Source organism: Cupressus sempervirens, chromosome 1 (assembly GCF_028749045.1).
Source record: "Cupressus sempervirens isolate cs-2001-9-10 chromosome 1, ASM2874904v1, whole genome shotgun sequence".
Taxonomy (NCBI): Eukaryota; Viridiplantae; Streptophyta; class Pinopsida; order Cupressales; family Cupressaceae; genus Cupressus; species Cupressus sempervirens.
In genome coordinates this window covers 354,164,201-354,179,912 of record NC_143118.1, presented here as the reverse complement: position 1 = coordinate 354,179,912, position 15,712 = coordinate 354,164,201, and positions in this window count along the sequence as shown.

The window sequence follows — 15,712 nt, the reverse complement described above, 5'->3', positions numbered from 1 at the left end:
TCATGGTATTGGTTAAGAGTGGTTGGGCCCACTCCGAAACACTATTAGTCAATCCTTTGAGTGTGTTGGTTAAGTCGTTCGCCCAAGAATAAGATCCCTTCTCCAAGTAGACTCTAGAACTTATGGGTTGCTACTATGGATCAATTCTCTCATGGCACCATTCATACTCTAGATGGTAGATGTTGGAGATGTATTACTATTGGCATTCCTTCTAACTCAATGTTCACACAAATGATTGATAGCATATGCTATACAATAATTATTAATGCAATTTTGATTTAATGTTCAATTGTTTCCTTGATGTGTACCACTGACTATGAGATGATTTTGGACTATCTGTATATATTAAAATACACCTTAATGTCTTGTTATTACATGCCTCTAAAATCTTGAGTATAAACATGAATATTCAATACTCAAAATATATTGATGGTGTGTATAAATCTATAAAATAGACAACCATCACTTGAAATCAAAGATGAATCCACACCTAATGTTCTTTCAATAATTCAAAAGGCATCAATTAATAGAGAAACATAGAGAGGATCATTGTAGAACATGGTAAATTTTATTCTTTGAAATTGGTCAAACAAGGTAAACGATCAACAATGTTGTTGAAAATAGATTGAAGATGACTATTAAAGAGGGGGATTTTTTAGAACGGATAGATAAAAGTACAATCAATATGCTTCAATCATTTTTTTGTCATTGATGTCAAACCTACTATTTGCTGGCAAGATAACTGCTTATATGATTTAAGTACTATACTTAGTTGATTGATGAAGAGGATTTGATCAAAAGATGTAACAATAGCACCTAGAGGAAAGGTTGTGTTATGATTATGTAAAGGAGTACAAGAATCAGTTAAGATAATGCTAACATGATGCATTGATAATCTACTTAAGGTTACAAAGGCTGGTAACACTGAGAAAGTTTAGAAGAACAAGTTACACAAAGGTTCTCTGCCAAGCTAGACCAAGTGGATAGTAGGTGCCAAGAAAAGTTAGTGCAAGCCAAGTAGAAAATCAATTGGAGCCAAGTAAAAGTTTATTCTAGTTTATGTTGAGTAGAACAGTGGATGCTGAGTAAAGTTTAGTTGATGCCAAGCACCAATAAACTTTAGATCATACCAAGTAATTTCATAGAGGATGTCGAGCAACATAGTATGTGACGAGCATCAGAAGCTAGATAATGTTGAGTGGCTGCATTATTTAAAATATTATGAATTCGATGGATCTAAGCTAACAAGTTTGTTTTCTTGGAATGGGTGAACCAGGTGGAAGATAAGGGTGATGAGTTGGTGGTACAAAATTCAAGGTAAACTATTTTTAGGAAAATTCAAAGAGGATTCAATGAGAAGTTCCTAGAAGAAATATGGAATGTGGGATAGATTCATTGTATCCTACCTAATCTATCCTAACCCTAAATTGGATGATGGAAAATGAGCAGCAAAAGATCTTAATTTTCTATTTTTAGGAATGGTTGGTTAGAAGAAAAGGATGTCATGTGTGAGAACCTAAGGAAGACAAGGAGTCAAGGGTTTTCATTCATCAAGTGACCTAAGAGAAGAGTCTGTATTGGCATGTTAAGCAAGAAGGCTTAAGAGTATGAATTCTTGAAGGCTAAACAAGCTATCAAAGCTGAAATGTATGAAGGCCAAGCAGAATGGAAGATAGAAATAGTGATCTATAACCTACAAATGAAGTTTTAAGTTGTTATTAGATCAAGCCTTTTCTGTAATAATTGTATCAGTCTAGGGTAAATCCTTTGGATTAAGCTTGACCTAACAGTCATTTGTAAATCCTTTAACTATGTAACATTCCAAGTTAATGGTCTAAAATCCTCTAACAAGGCTCACTCCTAAAAAGGTGGTTGAAATCCTTTAATAGGGTCACATTTAATAGTTTGTATTGTAACCTTTAACAAGGTTGGCCTTTTACAGGGTATCACTTCAAAAGAGTGAAAAAGAGTAGCATATTATTGGTGGTTTTTCCTAAATCAGGTTTCCATATAAGTCATTGTGTCAAGTGTGTTCATGAATCTATTATGTTTCATGTTTACATTTCTATAAGTTGATTTGACAGGAACCTACAAGTTTTAAGTGATCACATATGGATGCATACATGAAGGTAAATGTTTTATGGGTTCACTGAACTATAAAAAGTTTTATTTATACATTTGGACCTTGGATAAATGATTCACACCCCTGCCCCCGGGTCTAAGTTATTCTAAAAGTAGTCCAACATAATGCATCATTGTGAAGAACATGCATGCACAGAAAGGTAGCACCCTCCAAACTCATCACAAACCTATCAAGCCCCCAAATGAAATTTGGGCATCTAAAATAGTAATAAGGAAGTTATCATATGTAGGTATAGAAATGTTGACCATGACTTCATGTATGCAATTTAGGCCATCCTTAAACATCACACACTAAGGAGAAAATTAAGCTTGGGAAAAATAAGTCAACTTTGGCTATTTAACACTTTTAGTGTTGGAATGAAGCTTAGTGTGTGATGTTTAAGCCATCTGAAATTCAAAGGGGAAACTCACATATGGAAGACTTTGTAATAGATATCAGTGTGAGGCTAAGAAAATAGACTAAATTAGGAAGGACATAATGTGTACACTAGTAATTAGCATTGGAGAAGGATGGTCAGATATGTTCTTCTTACACATTAGAAAAGATATGCCCAGTTGAATAAAGGAGGAAAATTAGAGCAATGATGTGTTGGCATCAACTAAATAATTACCAAAGACCACCTTAGAGAAGACATCTCTAATTCACAACCATTATTTTATGATATACAATCAGAACCAGTCAATTGGCTCTCACTTGTATTATATCACTACCAGAGGAGCATGTGTTGTCTTCCCTATCAAGTAAACTCTCTTCTAAACTCTATACATAAATGATTTAGAAAAATATTACTTCCTATGTATAAAAAGAGTTGAATGTTGAGTAAATTAATTGGAATTCGTTTAAGTAAAGGCTTTGATGTATTGGACTCATACGACAATAATATGGAGAGAGTCAAGAGAAGATTGTATAGAGTAATTTGATCCCAACCCTACTGATACTAAAAAATTCAATACTAGGAGTTGAATATTATCAAATGTATACCAAGGAGTATTTGCCAATGGCTTAAGTTTGAAGGATAAAATAATACATGATAATTACATATTTGTTAGTCCTAGATCAAGACTAAAGTTGAATTCCAAAAGGGACCTCCTTAGCATGGAACAAATAAAAACATTCATATATCTAAAAACATCTTTTGTTATGAAAAATGATCTAAATATTTAGTGTTAGCAAAAGAAACTTGGCAGAGACATCCATTGTAGTTGTTTATTATCAGAAGGCCTGGGAAAATTTTGAGTCAGCATCCCTGAGGTTAATGAGAAGGAATACTACTATGCTAGGAGCTAAATTCCTTTGAAAAGAAGAAAAATTGGTGTAGGTTGACTTCTTTGTCATTAGACTAATTAGATAACATTCTAAGCAAGATATCTTCCATAAATAGTACAATTGATGTATCAAACAAAAAGAAGATGCTATATTTGATGTAATTCAAAATTGTTCAATAACATGAGTGGGAATTATATATTGTGGGGAGAATGATAACCAATGTTCCATTCCTATTTAAACCATATTTGGGGGAGAGATGGAAGAGATGAGACACCTTTAGAGTAATCTTAGAGTATCATCTGTTTATTTGACGCATATGGATCTTCATTAAAGCAACTTGTATCAAGTATGTATGTGTGAAGAGGGACATTCTTCTAGGAAAAGAAGAATGATGCATTAGGAATGTCATTGAGGCATATTTTTGCAAATATGAAATAAAGACAAGTCAATGGGGTTCTTCCTTTGAAGAAGGAGAAGACTATAATGACCTAACAATGGTGCTAACCTAGATGACCTAATGATAGCAGTCCAAAAGGGAACAACTAGAGGATTTGTGATCAGTCGACATCCAAGGATTATGGTTATATTGCTTTAGAGGGAGCATACTATGATGGAATTTTGTGTTCATGGTTCTTCTAAGAGGAAGAATCAACATTCAAAAGGTGTCTCGAAATCTATCGTAGAAAATCTTTGATGAGAAGGTCAAGAGGCTAATGCATGTACTTGGAACTTCAGATAGAAGAAACATTATTATGAAATTTTTGTACCTCCATGCCTAGGGATAAATCCAAAGCTTATTACATTTACTCATGTTACTACAAAATTATGAAAGTATATTTTTGTACAACAAACTACTACAATGAATAATATCATGATCAAAACATAGAGAGTTGCTAAGGAAGTAGAACTTCTAGACAAAGTATTTTATCACAATAGTATGAACGATTGATATTCTCACCAAGTGAAGTTTGTGCATTTGGAGACTATCTTGGATTTATGAAGAGTGAAGCCCTTGCTAAGGAGTCTTACCATCAATGACTTCTTGAAATATACTTTATTGGATTCCTTTTTGGAAGAGAGAAGCTTAAAGTGAAACTTTTGCTCCATTCTTTGGGGGAAGATATGGTAGATCCACTATTTGATATGTTGGACACCATGAAAATACCACATGGGAGAATCCATACTAATTCTGTGTAATCTTTTGATGTCATGTGTATGACACGACAAGAACACCACATGGGACAATCTGTGGAGACTTTGTGTATACCCCTTTGTCATATGTATGATTCTATGACTTTATGGGCCCCTTGTGTACATAAATGAAAGGTGATGATCTTTTTTATTATGTACACTTGTACTCAAAATTGTAAGTTGACAACTTTAGAATGTCTACTGTCATGATGAATATCATGTTGACTTGATATTCATGGGAATGTTTTGATAGTTAATATCTTATGGACTTAGTGATAGATATAATGCTGACTTGATATTGGTTTTATATCAATATGCTCTTTATGAGATAATCATGGTGGATATTATGTGACGTAATATCTATGGATATGCCATGATGAGTTATGGTAGACATCATGTGATGTGATGTTGGTGTACATACCATAACTAGTCCATATATGAATATCAAGCAGACTTGATATTCAATATACTCCTTGATATCACGAGTGAGGTGATATCTAAATATTTCATACTTAATATCTCTTGAGTATTTTGATGGATATCATGAGACACAATATTTGTTGCAAATAATTATGTTCTTTATAAGATAATCATGGTGAGATGTCGTGATTTGTTATGGTAAACAACATGTAACATAATATCGCCACACTTACCATAACTAGGATAATTGAATATAATGTTGATTTAATATTTAATATTTAATATACTTCTCGATATCATGAGTAATGTAGTATCTAAATTTGTTCATACTTAGTTAATATTTGCTAGCTAAGAGGGAGTATTGAAGATATGGTAGCTATGGTCAAATTATTAGACCCTATTTGTATCTATATATATATACATATATACAAATATATATATATATATATATATATATATATATATATATATATATATATATATATATATAGATGAATGTGAAAATATGCTTTACAAATATTCACATATATATACACATATTTGAATAGTCCATAATATATGAGATAATCAACCAACATTATCATATGCGGCTGAGATGAACATGGTTCATATTAATATTGAGCATTCTATGAATTACAAATGATTGAGATATAAATTGATCTATATTTGAGTTGCAACTTTTTCTAATAATACTTTGATTAGCTAGTAAATACTGATCAAACCTAAGTAATCGTTGTAGACACCTAAAAATCCTTTAGAAAATAAAATATTTTTTGAAAAAAGTCCCTGATGACATCATCATTTATTAATTATTTATTTATTTAATTTATTTATTTATTTTTATGCCATTAAATCCCTTTATCTTAATTTAAAATATTTAATTAAGGAATCCCTCCCAAAAATGTTTAAATCTTATTTAAACATTATTTCCTTATTTATTAATTATTTAATTAATAACCAAAATAAATAATTTATTTTTTTTTTGCCCAAAACTTGGCCAATTTCTTTAAGACCGCTAACCTCTTCCAAAATCTTCTAATCCTTCTTTAATTTTGATTAAAGGCTAATCCCATCATTTCCTACCCCTAATCCCAACTCAAAATATTTAATTAAGATTAAATATTAATCCACATGTTTATTAAAAATATTTTAATAAATATCTCCTCAACCCAAACCCTTTAAATAAATAAAATTTTATTTATTTCCTAAAAACCTTATTTATCCTCATCCTAGGAAGTTCTAGACTCTTCTAGAAAGTCTTCATCCTCATCCAAAGCCTAGACTCTTCTAGAAGATGTCAATCCTTATCTTTGACCCTAATCCTAATCCCCCCCTAACCTTGTCACATTCCCTAAACATGGGTTAAGACTTGCTAACCCAAGCCAAAGCCAACAAATATCTCCTTTTTCACCCACCCTCATTAAATGTCATCCACTTGCCCATCTCTAACAAGCCAAATCTAATATTAACCCAAGCCTAATCCAAGCCTTAATCATTTGCACATTCCTAAGTCAAACTTAAGACTTTCTTAATCAAACCCAAGTCAAAATATCTCAACTCTCTCACAAATATCCCAACCATAAAACTTTATGAAGCCCACAAAGCCATAAATGACTCTTACAAGCCCATTCATTTGCTCTTACAAGCCATTATGAAGGTCTTTATGAACTTTGAGCCTCCTTTGTTGACCCCTCAACCCCTCTTGCTCTAACCAATGACCTTGTGACATGTGTCACTCCCTGATTGGCTGTAAGGAAGCATAATCCATGTGCTTTCCTTTCGTTTAATCTAAACCTTCCATAAGCTTTCTCCCATCCTTGCATCCTAGGCCTTGATCCCTCAAGCCCTTTGCCTATGTAAGGAATCCTCTCCCAAACCATTTTAACACAATCTAGAAAGTAAAGTCATAATGCCATTCTGAGAAGCCATTTTTACATCAAATCCATTCACCAAAATCTATAAAAAATCCTCCATTGAAGCCCATTTGAGCATTTGAGCATACATACATAATCAAGCCATCTTTGCTATTAGACACACCTTTACATCGAGTGATCATCCTCATTGATAGAGCCTATCCATGGCTCATATTCTCATTTGAGGACTTCACTTTGTCTCTCATGAAGTTATGTTAAATTAGTATGCAAATGCTTTTGATTTGTTTTAATTTAGTGTTTCTAACATACTAAAGTAGCATATACAATTGCAACTCTTTGTAATGAATGGTCATGACCAATTGGAATTGGTTCTTGATATGATATATATTGTCTAACAAAGTAGTATAGACATTGTAATTAATAAATGTTCTGTACCTTCCTACAGTCTAAAGATGATCATATATGTAAAATTTTATTTATCTTAATATATAAAACTATCCTAGTTTAACAAATAGGTTTACATATCTTTGAAGTTTTGTGGTTTCCTTGATATGCATTCTATGTTTTTTTTTTCTTGTCTTAAAATTTCTACCATATGTGTTAAAATTTCCTATCTATTAGGCCTTTAATTCCTCTTGAAGTATTTAGGTTATTCTTAAGATATTCTCTTATACCTATAGTATTAAATGTGACTAATATACATCTTGAATGATATTTTACAATATGCTCTCTTGACTTCTACAATTTACATAATCCCATAGTATCATTATTCTTTCATGTTTTCATTATTGTTTTTATTGATCATAATATGATTTAATCCCTACTCTCGCCATGGATTATAAACCTAAGGTATGGTGATCGTATGCTTTCCCACAAGCCTCATCATCCCTTCCACACTTGAGGATTGCTATGATCTTCTTTCCTTTATAATAGGTATTTTATTTTTCTTATTATTATTATCTCATTGTCCTTGCTAATATCACTATTTGAAGTGTGTTTTCCCATTATTTATGACCTTCATAATCCATGGAGACTAACATCTTGCAGTTTAATCATCATGATAACTATATTCTTATCATTGGTAATTATGCCCACCTTTCAAACTTATGAATATTGATTGTAAACTCACCTTTTATTTTTGCATACTATATATTTTGTTTCTTATTCTTTTTGGCTTCCTTTACATTCATTGATGACTACTATGAAAGTTATTTTGTATAACAAATTCTTATATTTCTCATGAGTGTCTTGTTCTTATTGATGGCCTTTATGAAGCACTTTTGTTTCATGTCTTTGAATCCATTACCATGGTATTTTTATGATGTCATTTCTTTCTAATGGTAGTGTATTTCTTGTGATGACTTTGTCTTATTTATTTTCTTTTCACTATGACATGATATCTAACAAATATCTCAATCTTATACAAACCTATCTAACTTTCACTATACCTTAAGAACTACATAGAATCTACACTACCTTATTTTTATAAACTTTCCATTTTCTTTATCTACACTATTCATTATCTTGGGTCCATAGAGCTTAACTTGTTTTTAGATGCATCTAACATCTTCAAAAAATGGGAAGAGTTTTTCATCTAACTCAGGCCAATATAGTTGGCCATCGTATCATGGATATGTTTGTATGGACCAAAATCAGTTAATCTTGAATCATCAAAGAAAGCACTATAGGATTCTTAAAATAAACTTCTTTTGAACTGCTAATGGCCATCCTATAGCTTATTGTGCTTTTGGAAATTAGGAAATTAACACCTAAAAGTTAACACCTATCATGTTGTGTGGTGTCTTTACTATAGGAAATTATCTTGAAATGTTTGTTGTTTATTGGCTATATTTTAGAGTTATATCCTAGTACTTTTTCTCTCAAAGAATTCTATGTACTTATATCCTCTAGCTAAAGACCTAAAATATGATAATAGCATTATCCTTTATTCACCATGTCCTCTTAGCTACTCTTATAGTTTATGATGATGCATATATCTCTATTCTTTATGATAATTAATCGATTGTGATCTCTATGAAAAAATTTAGATCTTTGTCCTTTATGAAACTATGGTTCCTTCAAACATCTTGTAAATTGAACATGCCAAAATAGTGGTAACAAAAAATGACCGTATCATTTATCGTTTATATTCATTTCTATAAGACGTGAATTTTTTTTATTTTCTAACCCTTTTTTACTATTATTACATTAGGAAATTCCTTTGAATGTCACTATAGTAGTGAATACATATTCTTACCTCATGAATTTCATCCTAATCAAATAAGTTTTTGCTTAAATGACATAGAAGCATCTTGGGATAGTCAAAAATCTAGTATGGAGGAGATTTGAGCTTGAATTTATGGATTGATCATTCACACATTTTGGTATTTGTTTGAGGCACATTGGGGAACCTTATCCTAAGTTCACATAAAGTTTGGAGTAATCATATTGAAGTTAGAATTGTTTCGGTGGCTACTAGCAATGTGTTCTTGATTGCCTAGACATACCTTGGAGATTGTTTTTATGAGATTTGATCCATGGGGATTGGCTTAAGTGCTTTTGAATTTGGATTAGTTCATGGCACGTGGACCTATTCATAAGGGTACATACTCTTATATTTTCATGTGAGTTAGTTATGCATTATAAACTTGGGCCTTGTCATAAGTATCTAGTTATTCCATGTATTTAATGTTTGTTGCCAAGCTGACTTATAGCTTGAGTGTGTATTTAATGAGAGTGTTTATTTAATGTAACTTTCTAGGCCAATCTGTGGCTTGGTTTAGTATAATTAGGGGGTCTTGAGGTGTCTTGAATCATTGAGTTGAGCATGGAGTAGTTGAGAGGAGAAAAGTTGAGCAAAGCTAGTAGCTAAGTGTGGACTTGGGAAAACAAGAAGCTTGCTTGGTGGCTTGTGAGCACTAGTTTAGATTATTCTTAGGGTGTTCTACTAGATTGTGGCTCTAGGTTGGTTGGATTTTGGATCTTGTGAGATCTTGCAGAATTTTTATTTTTATTTCTTTGTATTTGACCATAACCTAGAAGGCCTTACAACTGAGCATGTTGGACATAAATCTTATGATTCTACTATAAGAATTGACATTGTTATGATCTAAATATATTTGTTATTGTTATTCTTCCACTGTGTGTTTATAGTATAACTATGGAAACTTGTCTAGATGTTATTGGATTTTATGTTTGCAAATTAGTGCTAGATGGTTACACACTGCCACAAACCCACAAATGGATACAACCAAAAAGAGAATGTAAATCAAAACATTTAACTCTATGCAATCTTACCGAATTAGAATTTGCAAAATTTATGCACTATAAATCTACCAAAGAAATTTGGGAAAAGTAGAAAAATGTTTATGAATGAGATGATAATGTAAAGAAAGTGAAACTCAAAACCCATCAAAGTGTATTTGAAAGCCTCAAAATGAAGGATGATAAAAATGTTGTCATTTTTCTTGATTATATAGATGAATTTGTCAACTCAATTAAATCCCTTGGTAAAGAAGTGAATGAACAACTTTTGGTAGAAAATATTCTAAGATCATTACCTATGAAATTTAACTCTAAGGTATTCACAATTGAAGAGAGGAAAAATTTAGACACACTAACAAAAAATGAATTACATTGGATCCTTGTTGCTTATGAAATGAAAATTGAAGGCAAAGAACCTACAAAAGAAATAGCATTCAAAGAATTCAAGAAAGGAAAATATAAAAAGAATGGTTTCATCAAAATCTCAAGTAGTGATTAAATGGTTCAAATACTCACTTCAAAAGAAAGTTGTAAAAGGGGAATGGAAAGAATAGACGAAATTTCAAGTGTTCCAACTATAGAAAATTGACACATTATACATCAAAATACCCTCTAAATAAAAATGACTCTAGTGATGACGAAGAGGAAAAATACACAAATAAAATAGGAAAGATGAATGGTAAGCGCAATCATAAGAAGAAGAAATATCACAAGCACAAAAAGTTTTTTTACTTGAAGAAAGAAAGTAGCTCATCAAAAGAGAGTGGTGATAAATACCAAAGTGATGATACAAAAGATGAGATGTTATTTTTGGCCATGGCCTTTGAGAAAGGAGAAGGAGATGTTAATGAGGCATACAATGAGGAAGAAGGTGTTGATGAGGTAGGCAGTGAAGATGAAGAAGTTGATGAGTCATCTAGTGAGGAAGAAGATCTGGATGTCATGGAAGAGTTACACTATCCATACAAACAGAATAAGAAAATTAAAAGATAATGTCACTAGGTACAAGATGCAAATTAAATAATTAAAGACTTGACTAAAAGAATCTGAACAAGTTGAGAATGATGAAGATGACTATACCAAATTGAGACAAGAAATGGAAAAATTGAAAAAAGACCTAGAGGAGAGCAACACCAAACTAGATAATAGCCTCAAATTTTAAAAGAGCAATGAAATATTAAGAAATATCATTGATAATCAAAGACCACCTATGAGAAAGATGGGAGTAGGTTATGAAACAAAGGAAAACAAACAAGATCATACATTCAAAGGATTTTCCAAGGAAGGAAGTAGTAATGATGATTCATTCACAAAAGTTAAAGGAGTTTAAAAATAATTATTGAAAGGAAGGATATAAAGCTAGCTTTTATGGATATTGCTATTTATGTGACTATTTTGGTCACAAGGATAGAGAAGGCATAACTCAAATAAGAAATACTCTTGGGTAGACAAGTAAAAATTATAATTCATATTTGAACTATAATATTGTATCTTATAAATTTAATAACTAAGAGAAAATAGAAAAATATTGCAAACTTGATAGAGATGACAACATATGAGAAGCCTAGGATTATCATAAATCAAAAACTATAAAAGTTTGGAGAAAAAAGATAACTAAAGGAAAAGAAGAAACAATATCAAGTGCAACTTCCAATTCACATACCTCCGAGTTTAAGACAAGATGTGTAAATTCAAGGGGAGATAAAGATGAGAGATTTCTTTAAACACTTGGACAAAAGAGTGAGATAATTTGATTACAAAGATGATTACATTGATGTATCAATGTGAAAATGGAACATTGAAATAAGTAATTGTAGTAACAACAATATTAGAGCATGGATGATTTCTTAATAGGAGTACAAGACAAATTTCATGGGCGGTATTTTTTGATAGGTTTATAGATGGAATCTTAATATCCATCCCTTTTCCATCGATGTCAAAGGGGAGAGATATATAAAGGAAGGAGATAGAATAAATGAAAGAGTATTTCGATCAATGAAAAAGGGGGAGATTGATGGAAGAATTTTCATTGATGTCAAAGGCTTCACTAGCAAGAATAAATCAACATAACCACCATCAATTTCAAATGCCAAAGTTGTAAGTAAATGGATATTTAGATGCAAATTGTGACATCATTACACATTGAGCAATGATCAAGATGATGGAAGTGTTAATATATAGAGAGGATTGGATCCCCAAGATTACAAGAATGGTTATGAGGACTATTTCTAATTTATATACATAATTATATAAGATGTGTGATATGACACAATATTCCATAAAAGAAGATCAAATATTTGAGGGCACAAACCTCGATGCTTATTTGAGAACAATATATAAACCATACATCAATATGATCATCACTGAACAAATAGAGTATAAACAAAAATATGGGTGACAAGCAATGATTGAAGGCGAAAATAGTCTAATATGAACAAAGAAAATGATAGGCCACAATATGTAATTATTAAATTATGAAGATAATATTAAAAAGCTATAATATATTACAAAAATGTTTCATATAGGAATAGAATCATTTCACTTGTAAAATTACATAAAGGAACTCTAAAAAAATTAATGTAGAATCTAAAGATTATAATCAAGCACACAAAATGATAAGTCAATAATGACTAAATAAGAGCTATGTATTCATCACAAGCATGTTCTAATGGTTCAAAATCTTGTTGAAGGTAAATCTCAATCATGACAATAATAATCATATTTATCAAAAGACTGGTAGTTGAAGGAGACATTGCTCTACAACCCAACCTTTGAGGGTATGGTAACTGCAAGTCATCCAAGGCAGCAGAACACCCTAAATCAACTACCCTAGAAAATTTATTGTAGCATAGAGTAGGAAGGATTAATGTGTACTTCATTTTAGGAGGTATTTCTCAAGAAGTACCACTTACAAACCAATAGAATTCATTATCACATTCCTCGGCTTTGTCAAAATCATTTTCCTAGGCATTAAAGAATGAACTAGTGATCCCAGATGGAGAAAATTTTGAACAAAAGGGCCAAGTAGTTGGTGAAGTTCAAAGAGGAGGAGACTCAAGTAAGGATTCTTCCTCTCTTTCTTATGTCCTTGTTCCTAACTCTCAGATGAAAAAAGTGACAAAGAATGAAATGGCTAGGCTCAGAGATACTGATATTTTTCAAGAAACTCAAGATATTCATAAACTTCTCTCTAGATCCTACCTTAAATAATGGTTGCATAACCATTGGTTGAGAAAACTAGGGTTTAAATTCTCCTTTTGTAGGATGACTCAAAGTGACTTTTTCCTTATTTTATTTGGGGACCCTAAATCCCAAAAAGATATAGTTGAAAATCAATTTTGGAGGATTGGTAACTCCACCTTTCGAGCCATTTCTTGGTCTTTGAAAGTTTTTAATGAAGGGATAATCACTCTCTCAATAGCATGATGGGTTTCAATTGGAAATGCCCTATGGTTTTTGTGGAACCTTATCTCCCATGCACTAGACTTCATTGACAACGTCATTAGGATTTACAAGTATTCTACTTTGTTAGCACATGCAAATGTTAGGGTCTTCATATCTATCCACACAGGTAAATTTTTTTTTCCCTCTTTCATTCCTAGGTGGAGTTGGCTTTTGCTTCCTTTGCAGAAAAGATGAGCATGTTAGAAAGAACTACCCCATTATCCAAAAGGCTAAAACTTCCTCCATCTCTAAAGACCAGAATAATTCTAAGGCAATGAAAGGTAAATATATATGTAGTTAAAAATAAGAAGGAGCCTCCCATGGAAAGTTCTGCATTACGTATCGAAACACACAAGGTTTCAAAGGACCTTTTTATAGAATTGGACGGCCTTCAATCAGCCTTCAAAACCCTCATCTAAGAAAGACCCCTCAGTCTTTTCCAAAGAACCTTTCAATCTTGAGATGACTTTGCCATCCCCAATGTCTATAAGATTGACACAAGAGAGATCTAAGAATAGAACTATGAATGCTCAATAGATTGTTTTGGAGAAAATCAAAAGGAATTTAGGTCATAAGTTTAGGAAGGAATCTAATTGTTATCTAGTTCTACCTCCTCCTAAGGAAATAGAAGATCTTCTAAAAGGAAATGAACCTATAAACATGGCTCCAACCCCATTTGATATTAACAAGGTAGTACTAAATAAATTCTAAGAAGTGATGGGCTTGTCGCTATAGTAGACTCTTATGAAATAAATGGAAAACTAAATGGGTTTGACCTATAGTAATCCTAGGTGGTGTTGACCCTGATACAACCCTAACAAGTAGTGAGATCAGGAGGAAATTAAACTTTGAGATTAGAATATTAACTAAGGATGATAATTAGGATTGGGATATGGAAGATTCTAATGAGGACAAAATTGAAACCCCTAAGACAAACATGGATTTAAAAACTAAGAGCTTTATACTTAATGCCAAAAAAAAGGTTACAATCCTAGGAAGAAGACATAAGACAAGGTAGAGGAAGTGTTTGGAATGTAGAAGGAAGGGGGACATGTTGCTAAGAGAAAGAGAGGAAGACTTTCTTTATCTTTCACCCTTGCCAAACACTTTAAGACTCAAAAAGATGATTTGCCTAATTATTTTAAGAGATTTCAGTCTCCCAAAGGTAAACCATCCCTTCCACCCCAACTTTAATGGCCACACATATCTCTTGGAAGGTAAGGGAGTAGGAAACTTGAGATAGGGAATATATTATAAAGAGACTACTCAAAACACATAAGGATGTTAATTTTCTAATGTTGCAAAAAATCAAGGCAACTGGATTTTAGCTTCATATAGCCCAAAAATGCACTTGGAAGGAGGTTAGGCCCTTCTGTACCAATCATGAGAAGGAAGAGGAGGGACTAAAATTCTTGTCATCCCTAAGTGAAAAAACCTAGTAGTTGATTGGGGATCCTCACCTTGCAATAGAGTTGTATAGGTGATATTGGACAATTAAGGGATGACATTTGGAGTGTGCTCAGATTATGCACCCAATGATTATTTGAATAGGATTTCCCTATGGAAATGGATTTCCCTAATGTATGATATCTCATGGATTATATCTAGTGACTTAAACATGGTAGAAAGCAACAAGATAAGATAGGAGGGATAAATTTTAAGTAGAAAGGGGATGAGAAGTTATTTTGAAATAGAATGTTGAGTAAACATATATTTTTCAACCCATTGGCAGGAAGGAAAAGTGAACATAATGGGATATGGTATACCTTGACCAACTTCCAGAAAGAAACCAACATAATCTATTGTAGACTAGACAAATTCTATGTTAACAAGAATACATTTAGTTATCAATTATTAAAGGAAGGTTCCCATGTGCGGGTATATCCATTTACACTATTTGATCATCACCCCATAGTTTCCAATGTCTATTAGATTGATAGCCCAAAAAAATGAGGTCACTGAGTCGGAAGGAATTTGGAGACAGGTTTTCAAGGCTATAGGTAAAAAGAAATAAGGATATGAGAAGGAATGAGACAACATTTCGTAACACCTTAGTTCAGATAGAAACTACTATGCAATCCAATTTACAAGATTGCTCCCACCAATGTGT